At 47.3% G+C, this 14,740-nt stretch overlaps 1 protein-coding gene and 1 long non-coding RNA gene across 9 annotated transcripts in view; one reads left to right on the forward strand and one right to left on the reverse strand.

The window, feature by feature from the left end:
• The window catches only part of LOC146870300 (stAR-related lipid transfer protein 3-like), a 545,134-nt gene that overhangs the window by 128,502 nt on the left and 401,892 nt on the right, over positions 1–14,740 (forward strand). The gene's annotated exons all lie outside the window — the stretch shown is intronic.
• The window catches only part of LOC146870301 (uncharacterized), a 336,625-nt gene that overhangs the window by 43,285 nt on the left and 278,600 nt on the right, over positions 1–14,740 (reverse strand). The gene's annotated exons all lie outside the window — the stretch shown is intronic.

The raw sequence follows: 14,740 nt of genomic DNA on the forward strand, positions 1-14,740 counted from the left end.
AGGGTAACACTTTTAAACAATCCATTAATATGTGCACAATATCGCATTTTGTGTCCAGCTTACATGCACACTTCCCTCTGGGTTGAATAAATTCCATTCTTATTCTCTCATTTATTGCCCAGGGATTAATATCGATTCTTGTTCTGAATAATTCACACCAAAGCCAACTAGTTGGTAATATGTCCAAATATGGGAACCATACTTCCTTCTGCCATGAATTTAGCATAAACTGTACCTATTTTTTCTCTCTCAAATACTGCCAGTCCCTTTCCCAAGATAGATCCTTCCGTAAAATGTTCAGTTCACCCTTTGAGCCTTCTACTTGGATCGCCAGTTGGCGTACTTTCACCTTCACATTCCCTCATAGAGATTCCAATTTCTTTCGGACTCTTTTGGCCCATTTTAAATCACTTTGCTGTATCTCGTTGTTACACCACTGGGAGACTTTCTTTTCCTCTTCCGAGCTCAGACTTTTGCAAAATCTTATTAGAGCCACTTGGGCCTGTATATTCCACGAGGGCATACCCGTCTCTAGTCTTATTGCCTGTGTGAGAAGCTTGTCTGGTATATGATGTCCACTAATGTAAATGAGCATCTTGCACCAGTCCAGACAACCCTTATGGTGATTTAAGAGGTCGCAGACATCCTTAGAAAGCTATCCAAGTTGTAGCTGTAGAGAGCTGTCTTCAGGCTTAGTCTTGAAGGAGTGTAAAGCAGCTTGTTTTACCAGAATGCAATCTTATAGTATAGATTAAATGAAAAGAACAGCACAAGGTATTTATAAAAATATGTATTTATTATATAATACTCTCTAGTACGTTCCAGTATCTCCCACATGGAGATATACACAAAGCACACAATACTATAGCAAAGAAATCACAGTAAATAGCACTAATACACAATGGGCCTGGGGGGGAGAACAAACCATATGCTAAAAAAAGTGTTATAATAACCACGACTCGAATCAGGGCAATGTTGAGAGGACGTAGAATTGCTGGGACCCCAAGGAACCACCCAAGGTGAGATATACACAAAGCACACAATACTATAGCAAAGAAATCACTGTAAATAGCACTAATACACAATGGGCCTGGGGGGGGGGGGGGACAAACCATATGCTAAAAAAAGTGTTATAATAACCAAGACTCAAGTCAGGGCAATGTTGAGAGGACGTAGAATTGCTGGGACCCCAAGGAACCACCCAAGGTGAGTATATAGGGACCCCATGGAGAGCGTGTGCAGTGTGAGTACACAACCGCATGCATGCTTTGTACAAGTCTATGTGCATGTCGTGGTTGGATTTTTAAAGATTAAGAACCCTTCCAAGTGGAATCTGAAGAAACCTCATGGAAGACAGAAGGTTGGAAAGCCAAACCACCCGTGGATACTGTGGAACCCAAGTTACCTATCTCAGGGAAGCCAGGTGCATAGGTGTGAAGTGGCGTCAGAAATCGCAGTCAAACCCAATGGAGGACTTCAGGAAAGTGCCGCTGCTGGAAGAGGAGAAAGTGTCCGGAGGAATCCAAACGTGGATTCTTGATGAAGAGTACTTGAAAGCAGAAGGGACAGAGTCTGGGTAACTGGAGAGTGACCAGGGTCTCGGTATACGAATGCCCACCGATGTCACGTGCTTCAGGATAGATCTCGATGACATTGACTCTGCAGCTGTGGGGACCAGGTGACGCTGAGGGCAACCAGGAGCTGATACGAGCTGCACCATGAAGGATGTTGAGTGCTGGGGGTCAGTGTCTGGCTGGAGCACCAACAAGCCTTGGCAAAAGCAACACACACAGGAAATCAAGAACTTGCAGGAAGAGGACCAGCAAGGTTCAGGAGACTCACCACAAGCAAGGAAGTCAGGGCAAGCCCAAAGAAATCAGGGGAGCCCAAAGAAGACGTTGTTGACCCTCCACAGGACCTACAGGTCGAAGACACTAGAGCTGCAGGAGAACCTCTGGCAGCTTTACAAAACAACAGGCCACCGAGCACACGGTGCGATGTGGTTGAGGATCTTTTCAGGAGAAGTTGGCAGAGGTTGGGGCTACTTGGAGCCCAATGCACATGCTGCATAATGGGCAACAAGCATTTGCACTTGCAAAATTGCAGACATTCATGCGCTGGGAAGTGCACCCACCCGGACCTAATACACTACATTCTGTCTGGGAGGTGGTCACAGCTCCCTGTGACAGGATGCCTACTGTCCTGCCTTCCTCTGCTCAAGCTTGGCTCAGCAGCAGGAGGGCAGAAATGTGCCTTTGGTCGGCAGCAACCATTTTGTACTGTCCTGGACTAGAAGGCTGGTACCAGGAACACTGAGAGACTAACGGAGGGCTCTCCGAGTGGCTGGAATCATACCTACCACACCGGTAATGGTGTGGGGGTATGATTCCAACATGTTTGACACCCAACACAATAAGGTTCGTTGCAGCCATTTTCGAGACAGTCATTGCGGGGGTCACGTAATGCCTCTCTATATTCGTATATAGCTGCCTCACCGACAACCCGGGAGAATGGACTCCGTAAGCTGCAGGGGTGTCCTGCTCATGCAGGGGCACACTATCACTTAGAACCAAGCACCCTGCCATCAGGAGTGTAAATGCCTGCTATGACTTATAGGTTTAAAGTGCAGTGACCCTTAGATATAGTACACTTATATCTTTCACAAGTGGTGCATGCACCAACTTACACAGGCTGCAATGGCAGGCCTGTAGTTCCATTTTGAATGGTCTCTCATGGGTGGCATAATACATGCTGCAGCCCATGGGAGACCTCTGGGGTACCTATGTCCTGGGTACATAGGTACTATATACTAGGGACTGACAAGGGTACCCCAGTATCCAAACTGGGGTGTACATAATTACATACACAACTTTTTTAGGAGAAGGCAGATAGATGGGGGTCCTGATTAGCAGGATCCCAGCCAGACTAGTCAAAAACAGTATCACATCAACCAAAAAGTGGGGGTAACCATAAGAAGCAGATCCTACTTTCCTAAAGCCTGTATCATGAATGAGTCTGGTAGGGACATTAAGGTCTTTATGCATTTCCCTTCCTCAGTATTCCACCCACTTTTACCACCGATACAAAGTAATTATGTTCCATTTTGTAGTTGTGGAGGTATCATGGCCATAACGCATTCATCATTGGTCTATGTGACATTTCTCCATAGTCACGGTTAAATATCTTCAAACCACTCACCGATGTAAGGGCCCTAGCATTTAGGGCCTTCATATGGGTATGCCAATTCAGGGACATTTCCAACCAGACCCCTAGATATTTATATTTGTTTACTGTTTCCAGTTTTGTGGGGCCCAAGTACCAATTAAACGTATCTACTTTTTTCCCAAAGCACAGCACCTTCGTTTTATGCATATTTACAGTTAGGTATTTGGACCTACAATATTCACTGAATGCATTCAGTTTTCTCTGGAGACCCTTCTCTTTCTGATCTAAAACTACCAAATCGTCTGTGTACAACAAGCAAGATATTTGTTTGCCATTCATTCTAGGGCTTGGACTTCTGTCCACCACAAGAGCAGTTGGTAGGTCAGCTAGAAATGTGGAAAAGAGTTGTGGGGACAACACATACCCCGGTCTAAATCCATTATTAATTACTATTTTCCATGTCAATGTCTCTTTGGTGTCCTTAATGACATGTGCCTAATTTTGCCTATGCAACTCATGTATTATAGACCGTAATCCCTTTGGAATGTCACATTTTTTCAGGGTTTCCCATAGGCAATTCCAGTTTACCAGGTCAAAAGCTGCACGGAAAACTACGAACCAGCAGACCAACCTCCATCCCTGCTTGACTGATTTCCATGCGATAGACCAAAGGGCAAAGCAGTGATCAATTGTGGAGTGGCCCTCTTGAAACCAGCTTGTTCTACCGACACAATTGATCTCTGTTCCACCCATTCCCTCAGTATTCCCAAGAATATTTTCATGAATAGTTTCTCTCCCACATCTAGGAGATTGATCAGCCTATAGTTTTTTGGGGCCTTCTTATCTCCTTACTTATGTATCGGTCTAATTATGGGACCTCTCCACCTATCAGGGATTTTACCTGTATCTAATATAAGTAAAAGCATTTGAGATCGCACTTCATCCCACCACTCAGACCATGTCTTTATTATAATCACAGGGAGGTTATCAAGGCCAGCCGTGCAAGTTAAGTTTAGTTTTACTATAATAAATTTTATGTTGTCTACTGTAAAGTGTACTTTTATATCTTCATCCACCCCTTCCCAGGACATTATATCTCGTTTTTTACGCTCTGTCCTTTTTCCATACAGGTCCCCCAAATGCTCTTTCCATGCGGCTTCCTCCACCATGCAATTCATTACCCCTTGTATTTTGCTTGAGCCTTCCTGTATGAACTTCAAGAAGCTTCTTAATTTTTTTTCAATTGCTTCAAGCAGATTCCCCCAACATTTCTCTTTAAATTTCCTTTTCTGGTTACGGATTAGCATTGTATGCACTTATCTCGTATTTACTAGATTAGTATCAACTTCAAGATCATACCTAACTCTGGGGCTTCTCTCTTCTTTCATTATCAGCCCCTTTAGTTTCCTACATTCTCCACTAAACCAGTCCATTCTCATTCCATGATTAACTCGGTTCCTCTTAGCCCTTCGTCTTTAAATTTTACCTTAAGTCATTGCATTGTAAGTCTGTGCGTGGACCTCAATTGATTAGATGGAGAAAAGAACTGGTTAAATGGGCAGGACAGGAAGTGCTGTTTTGTTTTGAGAATTGAAGAGAGTGCGGGGACAGCATGAAAGTGGATGGGAATGCCTTGTGGGCTGTTTGCTGTCCCCAGACTCCGACATTGAAACACCAAATAGCTGCTAGCTCTCGGATATCTCAGGAGGATTAGAGGATAGAATTAACTGTCCTTGCATGGGTTTTCAGGGGTGGGACTTTGAACTACTGTGATGACCTTTGGTGGACTTCGAATTACTGTGCTGTGCATTGCAATACTGACCATTATTGCGTCCTTTATTTGGCAGCTTGACAAGGGACACCTGTAGGTAGGGGTGATAGTTATTGAAGATAGATCGATCTTAAGGGATTTATTGAAGATAGATCGATCTTAAGGGATGTTGCAATATGTTTAATACCATGATTGTTTTTATTGAATGTATTATATTTTAAACTATTTATTAAAGTAGATGCATTCTACATTCTAAGTTATTATTTATAACCAATTATTTTATGTATTATCTGGTCTATCCATTTTCTGTACGCTTTCAGCTTCTATTTTATGTTCTATATTGAAAATAATAAATTTCTTTTTTTAAACGAAGATCATGCATATGCGTGTTTAAAGTTGTATACATATACAAAAACAAAGTAATTTAAACATTTTAAGCAGACTGTGAAACAAACTTTGCTATAGTTTGTTGAAGGGGCATGGTCTTTGCAGTGTCTCAATAATTCCTGCTCTACTCTTTTCACACCACTCTCTTCTTTAGTCTCTTATAAAAAACATGTATGCTTATTTTTTAATGTATATCTTTCTGAAACACTAAATCTGCATATCTCATATCTAATTTCTTTCCACTTCAGCACTATGTATTCACTCTCTCCTGGGCATAGTTCTTCATGTCTCCTTCCCTTCACCTCTCAAACTTGTATGCGCTTTTGTTTAATTTTCACACCTTTCAATATTTTGACAGCTGTGTACCCCCTTCATACAATTTTCAATATATTTACAATTACAACTGGCACACCAGAACAATGCTCTTTGTGTTCTGCAGAGAGGCGAAGAAATAGTTGAGCATTCAACCCCTGTTCCAAACCCCTTTTTGACCCATTGACAGACACTGAAAAATTGGCACTGCTTTCAGCCTCAACTCCACAGCTCTCATTCGTGACCCAACCACAACCAAAACTCTCACAGCTATGTAGATCGACTAGTTTCACACTAGGCACTATACATCAATAATATGTTGAATTGAAGCTCCCCCCAAGTGACACCCACAAGTAGCTCCAAAGGGGCAGCTGCAGACAACTGTTCTGAACATTGCTGGCTTCTCTATAGCATCACCATCAAAACATCAAACCTATTGGTTTTTGTAGGAAGCTGGTTCTGTATATACTATACCAAAATGAGGTATAGTGTGCACAGAGTCCAGAGGAACCACAAAGGTAGGCAGAGGTAAAAGTAGATAGCGCCTACTCTCTATTTGTGGTAGTGTGGGTGAGCAGTAATGCTGTATCAGAGGGTAGTGTTAAGCATTTGTTGTACACACTCAATCAGCAAATGATGGCACACACTCGAAGACTGAACTCAGGCCAATTTGTTTGTATAAAAATATTTTATTTCTAGAATTAAGCCAAGCCTGGCACAGGCAAGTGAAATAAATGCTTTGCATAATAATATGCCTTGTTAACAATTAATGCAAGTTCAAATGCAGTTGTTTGAAATACAGGTAAGTCAAGGTATTGAATTTACTGTACAGATTACTTTTTGTCTCCAGTTGGTGACTGTTTACATGCAGGCCACTGGGTTGTGGGAGCAAAGCTCCTGGGTTTAGCTCAGGGCAAAGGGGGGTCCGTTTTAGCACACAAGGTGCCCCGGCGGCGGCTGGGTGCAGGGTGCTGTTTTGGTGTCGGGTGCCCGGTTGTTTTCAACGTGGAATTTCAATTTTGGTTTTTAGCTGAAGGCTCAGTACATGAAGACTTTCAGGAGGAACCAACAGCTGAGCAAGTACGTTGGAGGGCTCAGGGACATAGGTGCACCTCTGGTTCTTTTCTCCAGGACACAGGGCGGCTGGATGCAGGGGTGTCTTTTGAGGTCGGATGTCACCTTACTGGGCCACTCGTGGTGGGGGGGTCTCCGTGCAGAGGCTGCAGGTGATGTCGGGGAGATCTGGAGGGGTCAACCAATGATGGACTCGTACTCTGGAGCTCACTGGGACTGGTGGGCCACTAGAACTCGGGCCCTAGGCGACTGGTGCAGTGGTGATTCCAGTCGTCGGGTTTCTTTGTTCTCAGCAGGCTCAGAGTCCGCCTTGGGAGTTTTCTTTTGAACAGAACTGCTGTTCACAGGAGAACCGGTGGTGTTTGTTGAAGGCAGTCAGTTCTCCCAGCGTTCTGGAGGTCACTAGCTGCAGGACAAGGCAACTTTTGGCGCAGGATCTCCGGATACTGCAGGTGGGCTGGTAGGGCTGGGGCCAAGTCAGTTCTTCTCTGCAGTCTCCTCTGTTGGGCATCTTCTTTCGTCCTTCTTTTTTGTAGGTTGCGGGAATCTGTCTTCTTGGTTCATGGCTGCCCCCTAAATACTGTATTTAGGGGGCATTTTAGGGATCTCGAGGTCAGTAGCCAATGAGCTACTGACCTTTGGGGGACTACACCCTTGGTGTGCTCACCCCATGTGTGGGAGTGAGCACAATGCCTAATCCTGATTGGGGAGTGCCTGTAATCTGCAAAATGGCGGGCACTGAAGAATGGGCTTCACCTCGCCTCCCCCACCTGGGGGGCGGGGTTGGCGAAGTGGGCACCCCCTCTTGGCTGGCTCATTTTTACCACCTATCTTCCCGCCGAAAAGGAGGGGAGACAGGAAGGGGGCCTGCTCCCGATATCAGGAACGGATGAGGGTCACATTACAAAGGCTGCAAGGCCTTTGAAACTAACCTGCCACAGATGGCTTTTCCTGACCTGGGGAAGGTGTGAACACCCAACACAGGAAAAGCTTTGTGTCTGGGCTCATGGAGCAAAGGCTCCCACCCCAGGGATCCAGAAACATGTCTTGTGGTGGCAGGCTGGTGTTTACCAGTCAGGGATCCCACCAGAGGCTAGTTGTTTTTCAGGGGCCATCTCGAAGATGCCCTCTGAGTGTTTTTCATTAAATCCCACACTGGCATCAGAGTGGGTTTAATGTGCTGAGAAATTTGATACCAAACTTCCCAGTTTTCAGTAAAGCCATTATGGTGCTGTGGAGTTCTTGATGACAAACTCCCAGCACCATATACTCTTAATAGCATTACTGCACTTACAATGTCTAAGAATTGGTCTAGTCACTGTAGGGGTACAGGGCTCAAGCACCTGTGCCCTTACCACTGGTATAGTGCACCCAGCTAGAGGGGTGGCTGACCTATGCCACAGCAGTGGGTTGAAGGCATGGATGTGTGCCACGTCGACTCTTCACTTTGTTCTGCACCAAAACACGCCGCCTGCAATTGCAGTGTTTGTGTGTGTAAAGGTACAGGGCCTCTAAGGGTGGCACAATACGAGCTGCAGCCTTCCCTAGCCACAGTGCCCTTGGTACCCATGGTACCTTTTACAAAGGACTGACATGTGGCCAAAGAAGTGCCAATTAGGTGTACAAGGTACAGTTTTGGGAAGGAACACTGGCCTGGGAACCTGATTGGCAGGGAACCTGGGCACATAGAGTCAAAGTGCATCAGTAGTCTGGCAAAAAGTGGGGGGGTTACTGCAAGATTAATCCCGCTTCCTACAGTTTTGCCTACAGATAGCTTTATCTTTGTTGTCAAAACTCTACTATATTTGGGGGAAATTTAGAGTGATCTTTGGTTCCACCCCTTACTCCTGATTCATGACTTTCTTGCTTGTCTCAATTGCCTTTGTCTGATTCAATGGCTTTCGTCCCTCTTCTTATGTTTGTCCTCCCAATCAGTTGTTTGCTCTCTTCCTCTTTTGATTGGATTAGTCATATGTCATCCACTGTAAAGCACGAAAGCCTGTTTTTATCTCCTGTAGTAATGTGTTGCTCCAGCTTCCGCTCCCTTTCTGCCTTTCAATTCTTTTCTGAAAAATAAGGTCCGGTCCGTGTTTGGTTGCCCCTAAAATCCATTGGGGAGGCATCCTGTCAATAACTCTATTGGTTGGAACGATTTTCAGATCATTGCAAGATTGCTGTGGAACGTGCATTTAAAAAAACATATCGATCTGCGTTGCAAGATGTCCCTGTGCGCACGACTGCATTGCAGCTGCCCTGAGATGGGTTTGAAAAGAATGAAATGCATTATAAGGAAGCGATGAAAAAGCCAATATCTCTGCTCCTGGAGTCACAGGCGGGACCGTTAGCTTTGCCAATGCTTGTTTTGTAAGAGCACAGCAGCGCACTTCTTACACTCCCAGAGTCTTGGGGTGTGTGCGCTGGCTGCCACAGCTCTACTTCTTCGATGTCGCTTAATTCCTTTCTCGATATTACGCTTCCTCAACCTGCTTCCTCCTTCACTAACTTCCCTGTTCCTGCCACTTCCGCTGCCAGCATGAACACATTGAGAAGCCTCAAAGCAATAGTGCGTCACTACACCTACTGGCATGAAGACCGAGAGAAGCTGCCTGCTGGCAGGGCTGGGCCCAGGGGCAGAGCATCAGGGGGCGCGAGGACCTGCCAGCATGAACACATTGAGAAGCCTCGAAGCAATAGTGCGTCACAACACCCACTGGCATGAAGACAGAGAGAAGCTGCCTGCTGGCAGGGCTGAGCAGGGGCGGCTCTAGGCTCATGGTGGCCCTGTGCAGGGAGCGCAGCTAGGGGGCCCCGGAAGAGGGGGTCCGGGCGGGGCGGAGCTCAGGAAGGTGTTTTAATAAAACGTCCAGAAAAGGCGTTAGATGACCAGTAACATGGTAACAGGAAAACGACGTTTACTTTTTGAGTGCTCATCACTTGGATACTTTGTTTTAGAATCTGGGTCTCTGGAGGGACCCCTTTCAACAAGAAAAACACGTTGCGCGTCCGTAAGAGAGTTCGGCCACAAAGTAGGATCCCTCCAATCACATAAATCATATTCAGAACACGGGTCTGTAACATGGTCTTGCTCTTTGGCTTCCTTTTCAATACCAGCATCATCCGTCTGTAAACTCTGAACCTCCTTCAGAATGCCAGATGTTGATGGACCGATGAATGATGTTTCAGTTTCTCTGTCTGAGGGTCTTTTGTAATAATCCTCATCCTGAGTTGGTAATTGCTGCATGTTTGTATCAATTTCAGAGTCACCTTGTTCATTTTCATTGGTCTGCTCATGAGTATCATTCTGCTCATGGATATCATCATTTTTTTGTTCTTCTTTATGGTCGTCAGCGCCTGTTTTACCTAGTGCATCAGCAGTACTCTGGCCAGAGGATTCTCCATCTTTAGGTTTCCCTTGGGTGATAAAGTTCAGGATTGCTCCTTCCTGTGACACTACGAAAGCCTGCTGAGCCACCTTTCTCTTTCGTTTCGAATAACCAGATTTGTGTACTCGAATTCTCTTCATTTTGCTTGCAATGCAGCGGGCGAGGCTAGCAGTGGGTAGGGAAAAAAAGAAGACAATCAGCAGTGGCGGCTGCTGAAAGATTTTGATGTGTCATTTTTATTTTCTTGCAAAAACAACAGTTGATGGACAGAATGCAGAACAATGTCATACATTCACCCCAGTACAGAGATCTGGGCCTAAATCCATCGTTTTTTTGCTCACCACACCACCCCAGTTCAGACATGGCCATATGCAAATCAGCCTTGACCCTGTGCCTCATGGGAACAGTCCAGCCCGAACTGCCAAGCCATGTCTTCCCTGGACTACACAATGAAGGACCAGCATACCTTAATGAACGAGTGAATTTCCACCAACCTACCAGGAAAATATGTTCCAGAACCATCTCCCTAGCAGCCACCCAATGCAGCCGCTGATAAAACAGTGGAGGCCGCTACTTCTCCCACCTGGCAGTGAAGACCTGAAAACCCTCCCCTGCACCTCAGAGCCTCACCATCACTCCAGCAGTTCAGGAAGGACCACAAGACCTCGCTGTTCAACCAACAAGCAGCATGATCCAGCAGCATGAATCTCACACCGCCTCGAGACCCTTATGTGTGAAGCAGCTGAGCTTTATTGATTGATAGTAATTACCCTTCCCACTACATGTATGACACATTATGAGGACTAGCCACATATGGAAGGTTTATTTGAAGAGTGTTATAAAACTATAGGGTAGATCATGTGACTTGGCATACAAGGTCTGTTTTATCAGTCCACTGAGAACAGTAGAGCCTGGAGAATAGTTCATGATCTATTTGGGAAGTGACCTTAGCAGGAAGAGAGTAAGCTACCTTGAAATCATGGCACACAGAGACCTGTCTCAGTACGTCACTAACTGATCCTGAAGACAGCCTACAGGTAACCAAAGACTCGTCCACTTTACCACATTGTCAAAAGACAAAATACAATATATTTAATTAAGGTTTCTTGTATAGTGCCATATTCCAGCAACCAGTTCTGCTTGCTTTACAGAGCACCTATTAAACAAGGATTAATTACAGTGAGTCCTAAGGCTATGAAAAGGCACTAGAGGTTCACTGAAGCAAAATTAATGTGCAAGGAACATCCAGTCAGGAGACAACTTTCAAGCAGACGTACGAATCACTAGCACAGCGTACCAACGACCCCATGGGCCGTGGCATAAGCAAGGAAAATGGCCCCTTTGGTTGCTGCTCAGGAAGTAAAATATAGCAATTATCAGGGTTCAATGGGCCCCTGATGAGGGTTTTGGGTCTCCGTACCACTGTACTTGCTGAACCAATGGTAACTATGCCCCTAGTATGGACAGAGAAGGCTGCTTCACCAATTGCAAACTGAGGACTAGTTAAACTAGTTTTCTCTGCTAGTCACATAACAAGCACTGGAATGTAATTAAAGAAATGATCAAGAAGCCAGTCTCCTACCAAGGTCTCTGCAAAAGGGCATTAGATTGAGTTAACATGGGTAGGCACTGCCATCCTATTCCAGGCGTCCATCCATAGGTGCTTGCATTTCATGTCTGCCTCAACACCATATAAGCAGACATATCCAAATGCCAAGTACATTCGAACACTCGATGTTTTAAAAGATTTGTGCAGGCAGATCCACTCATTAGATCACAAGTATCAGCTTCATACTCTGTTTTCATGATTGTTGATAAGTAATTGGAATCATTTTAATGAATCCTTAACATTACGTCTAACACCTCGTACCCTGCTCTCCTCTTCTCCCCAATACGACCGTGCCTCCCAAGTTACACCTCCAAAAGTCACCATGCCTCCCCTCAGCCACAAGTAAACACCGCCCCTGCACTCCTGACTCACATTTCCCTCAACATACAGCGCCGATCTGTACCACTCCCTACCCCTGGCGCACAGTGACCACCTCTCCGACCCGTGCCCTCTCAGAGATGAATCGTGAGAGAGAGGCTCTCTCTCACGATTCATCATGCCCTCCCTTCCCATGACCACCAGAATACCTCCAGCTCGCCACCTCACATGGCTTACCTCCACCCAGACCCAAAGCACACACCATCTACAATAACATCCTCACCCAACCTTCCCCACGCCCCCGGCTCCTCACCCCCACGGGCTGGGATACATTCCTATGCCTGATCTGCCCTCCTCCCCAGGGCTCCCCACACCCTCGTCCAATGGCTCACCTTCCCTCGGGTTCACTCGGCAGTGGCACACGCTGACCTCCTCACTCCCCCTCCCCATGCCCTGACCCTCGGGCTTCTCACCTCGCAGCTGGCACCAAAGGTTGCACACTGGCATGCTATCCTCTGCAAGGCGGCCTTTCTTGCCCAGGGTCTCTAGGCGCGCCGGTGCATGGCCTCGGCCGGTCTCGGTGCTGCTCGCTGCACGCCGGGCACGGGTGCTGCCACCCCTCCTGCCGCCAGTGATGCATGGTGCTTCTGTAACCCCTTCGCTGCAGGACTCGCGGGCACTGCGCATGCGTGCGCATGCGAGCCTCCGGAGGTGCCAGATCTGGACTATTAAAACCAGCTCGATTCTCCTGGAAAAAAAGTTCTTAACAAGCACAAGACCTACCAGAAGAGCCCGAAACAAGGCCGACCCCACACAAAGACGAGACTGGGTTAGAAAGGAAAAGAGTATAAGAACAACCATTCAGCGTGCATCACATTAGATTTAGCACGCCTCAGTCGTTCATGCGCCAAATCCCTGCCAGGGGCCGCCACGAATATGTATTGTATCCGATTCCTCGTGGTGGCCCCTGGGGTTTGGTGGCCCTGTGCAGGTGCACAGCTTGCACATGCCTAAGGCCGCCCCTGAGCCCAGGGGCAGAGCACCAGGGGGCGCGTGGACCTGCCAGCATGAACACATTGAGAAGCCTCGAAGCAATAGTGCGTCACTACACCTACTGGCATGAAGACAGAGAGAAGCTGCCTGCTGGCAGGGCTGAGCCCAGGGGCAGAGCACCAGGGGGCGCGAGGACCTGCCAGCATGAACACATTGAGAAGCCTCGAAGCAATAGTGCGTCACTACACCCACTGGCATGAAGACAGAGAGAAGCTGCCTGCTGGCAGGGCTGGGCCCAGGGGCAGAGCATCAGGGGGCGCGAGGACCTGCCAGCATGAACACATTGAGAAGCCTCGAAGCAATAGTGCGTCACAACACCCACTGGCATGAAGTCAGAGAGAAGCTGCCTGCTGGCAGGGCTGGGCCCAGGGGCAGAGCATCAGGGGGCGCGAGGACCTGCCAGCATGAACACATTGAGAAGCCTCGAAGCAATAGTGCGTCACAACACCCACTGGCATGAAGACAGAGAGAAGCTGCCTGCTGGCAGGGCTGAGCCCAGGGGCAGGGCATCAGGGGGCGTGTGGACCTGTCACTGCTTTGGTGTAGTCAACGAGGGGCTATGAACATGAAAGGGGCCGCCCCCACCCCAGGATCAGTGAGGGGCTCTCCGAGCGAGGGCAGTCTCTGCCTGTGGGATGCTCTCACAGGGATAGAGGCTGGAGAGACCGGAGAGCGACGCTAGCCCTTTTGCTGGCCAGCTCCCGCCGTCAGAGAAGATGTTACAGGAAACTGGAACACAAAAAGACCATTTCCCAACACCGAGCTCCACTTTAAGCACCCAGTGCCAAGCCACGCCTTGCTCGTGACCCTGAGCAGCTCCACTTTAAGCACCCTTAAGCACCCAGTGCCAAGCCACGCCTTGCGCGTGACCCTGAGCAGCTCCACTTTAAGCACCCAGTGCCAAGCCACGCCTTGCGCGTGACACTGAGCAGCTCCACTTTAAGCACCCAGTGCCAAGCCACGCCTTGCGCGTGACCCAAAAGCGGCTCCCTGCCTCCTCGCTCACTTCTGAGCTCATAACGAAGGTTTCATCTTCCTGTAAATGCCTGGCCAGGTAGATATAGAAAGTAAAGGACGCGCATGGAAGCCCTTAGAATGAAAGATGAAGCACCTTTAAAACAGCTAGTGAAAAGACTGCCACTCCCACACAGGGCTACACTCTGGTAGAGCACGACCAACATGTCATGTTCTTGCTGCAAGAGGTCTGCGAAGGAGGTATCTCCAAGGGTAAACTAAATGACCACAATCTAGTGTTGTGCATATATCTGCAAATGTATTTAAAGAAAATAGGGGAGGAGTCGCCTGCAGGGAAAGATAGGACTGGATATGAGGCAAAGCGCATCTAAAAGGCCGCTCGACAGAGCCACTAATGCCGCTGGGTCTTTTGTCATGTGGCTGACTCTGCCCCATCTCTACTCGACTTTCAGAAACACGTCTCCCCCATAGCCCGGCACGCTTCTCCGAAGATCGCATTCCACTATCATCTGGAAAATACTGCTATCAACATTTCCATAAGTTTCATCACAGCTTGTGAAGTGACTGGAACACTTTTTAAAGAAAGCACAGTGTGTGTGTGTGTGTATATATACACACACACACTCACCACAGACGCACACGCACACGCACACACAGACACACACTCACCACACACGCGCACACCCACTCACC

The sequence above is a fragment of the Triturus cristatus genome, chromosome 1_1 (genome assembly GCF_964204655.1).
Source record: "Triturus cristatus chromosome 1_1, aTriCri1.1, whole genome shotgun sequence".
Lineage (NCBI taxonomy): Eukaryota > Metazoa > Chordata > Amphibia > Caudata > Salamandridae > Triturus > Triturus cristatus.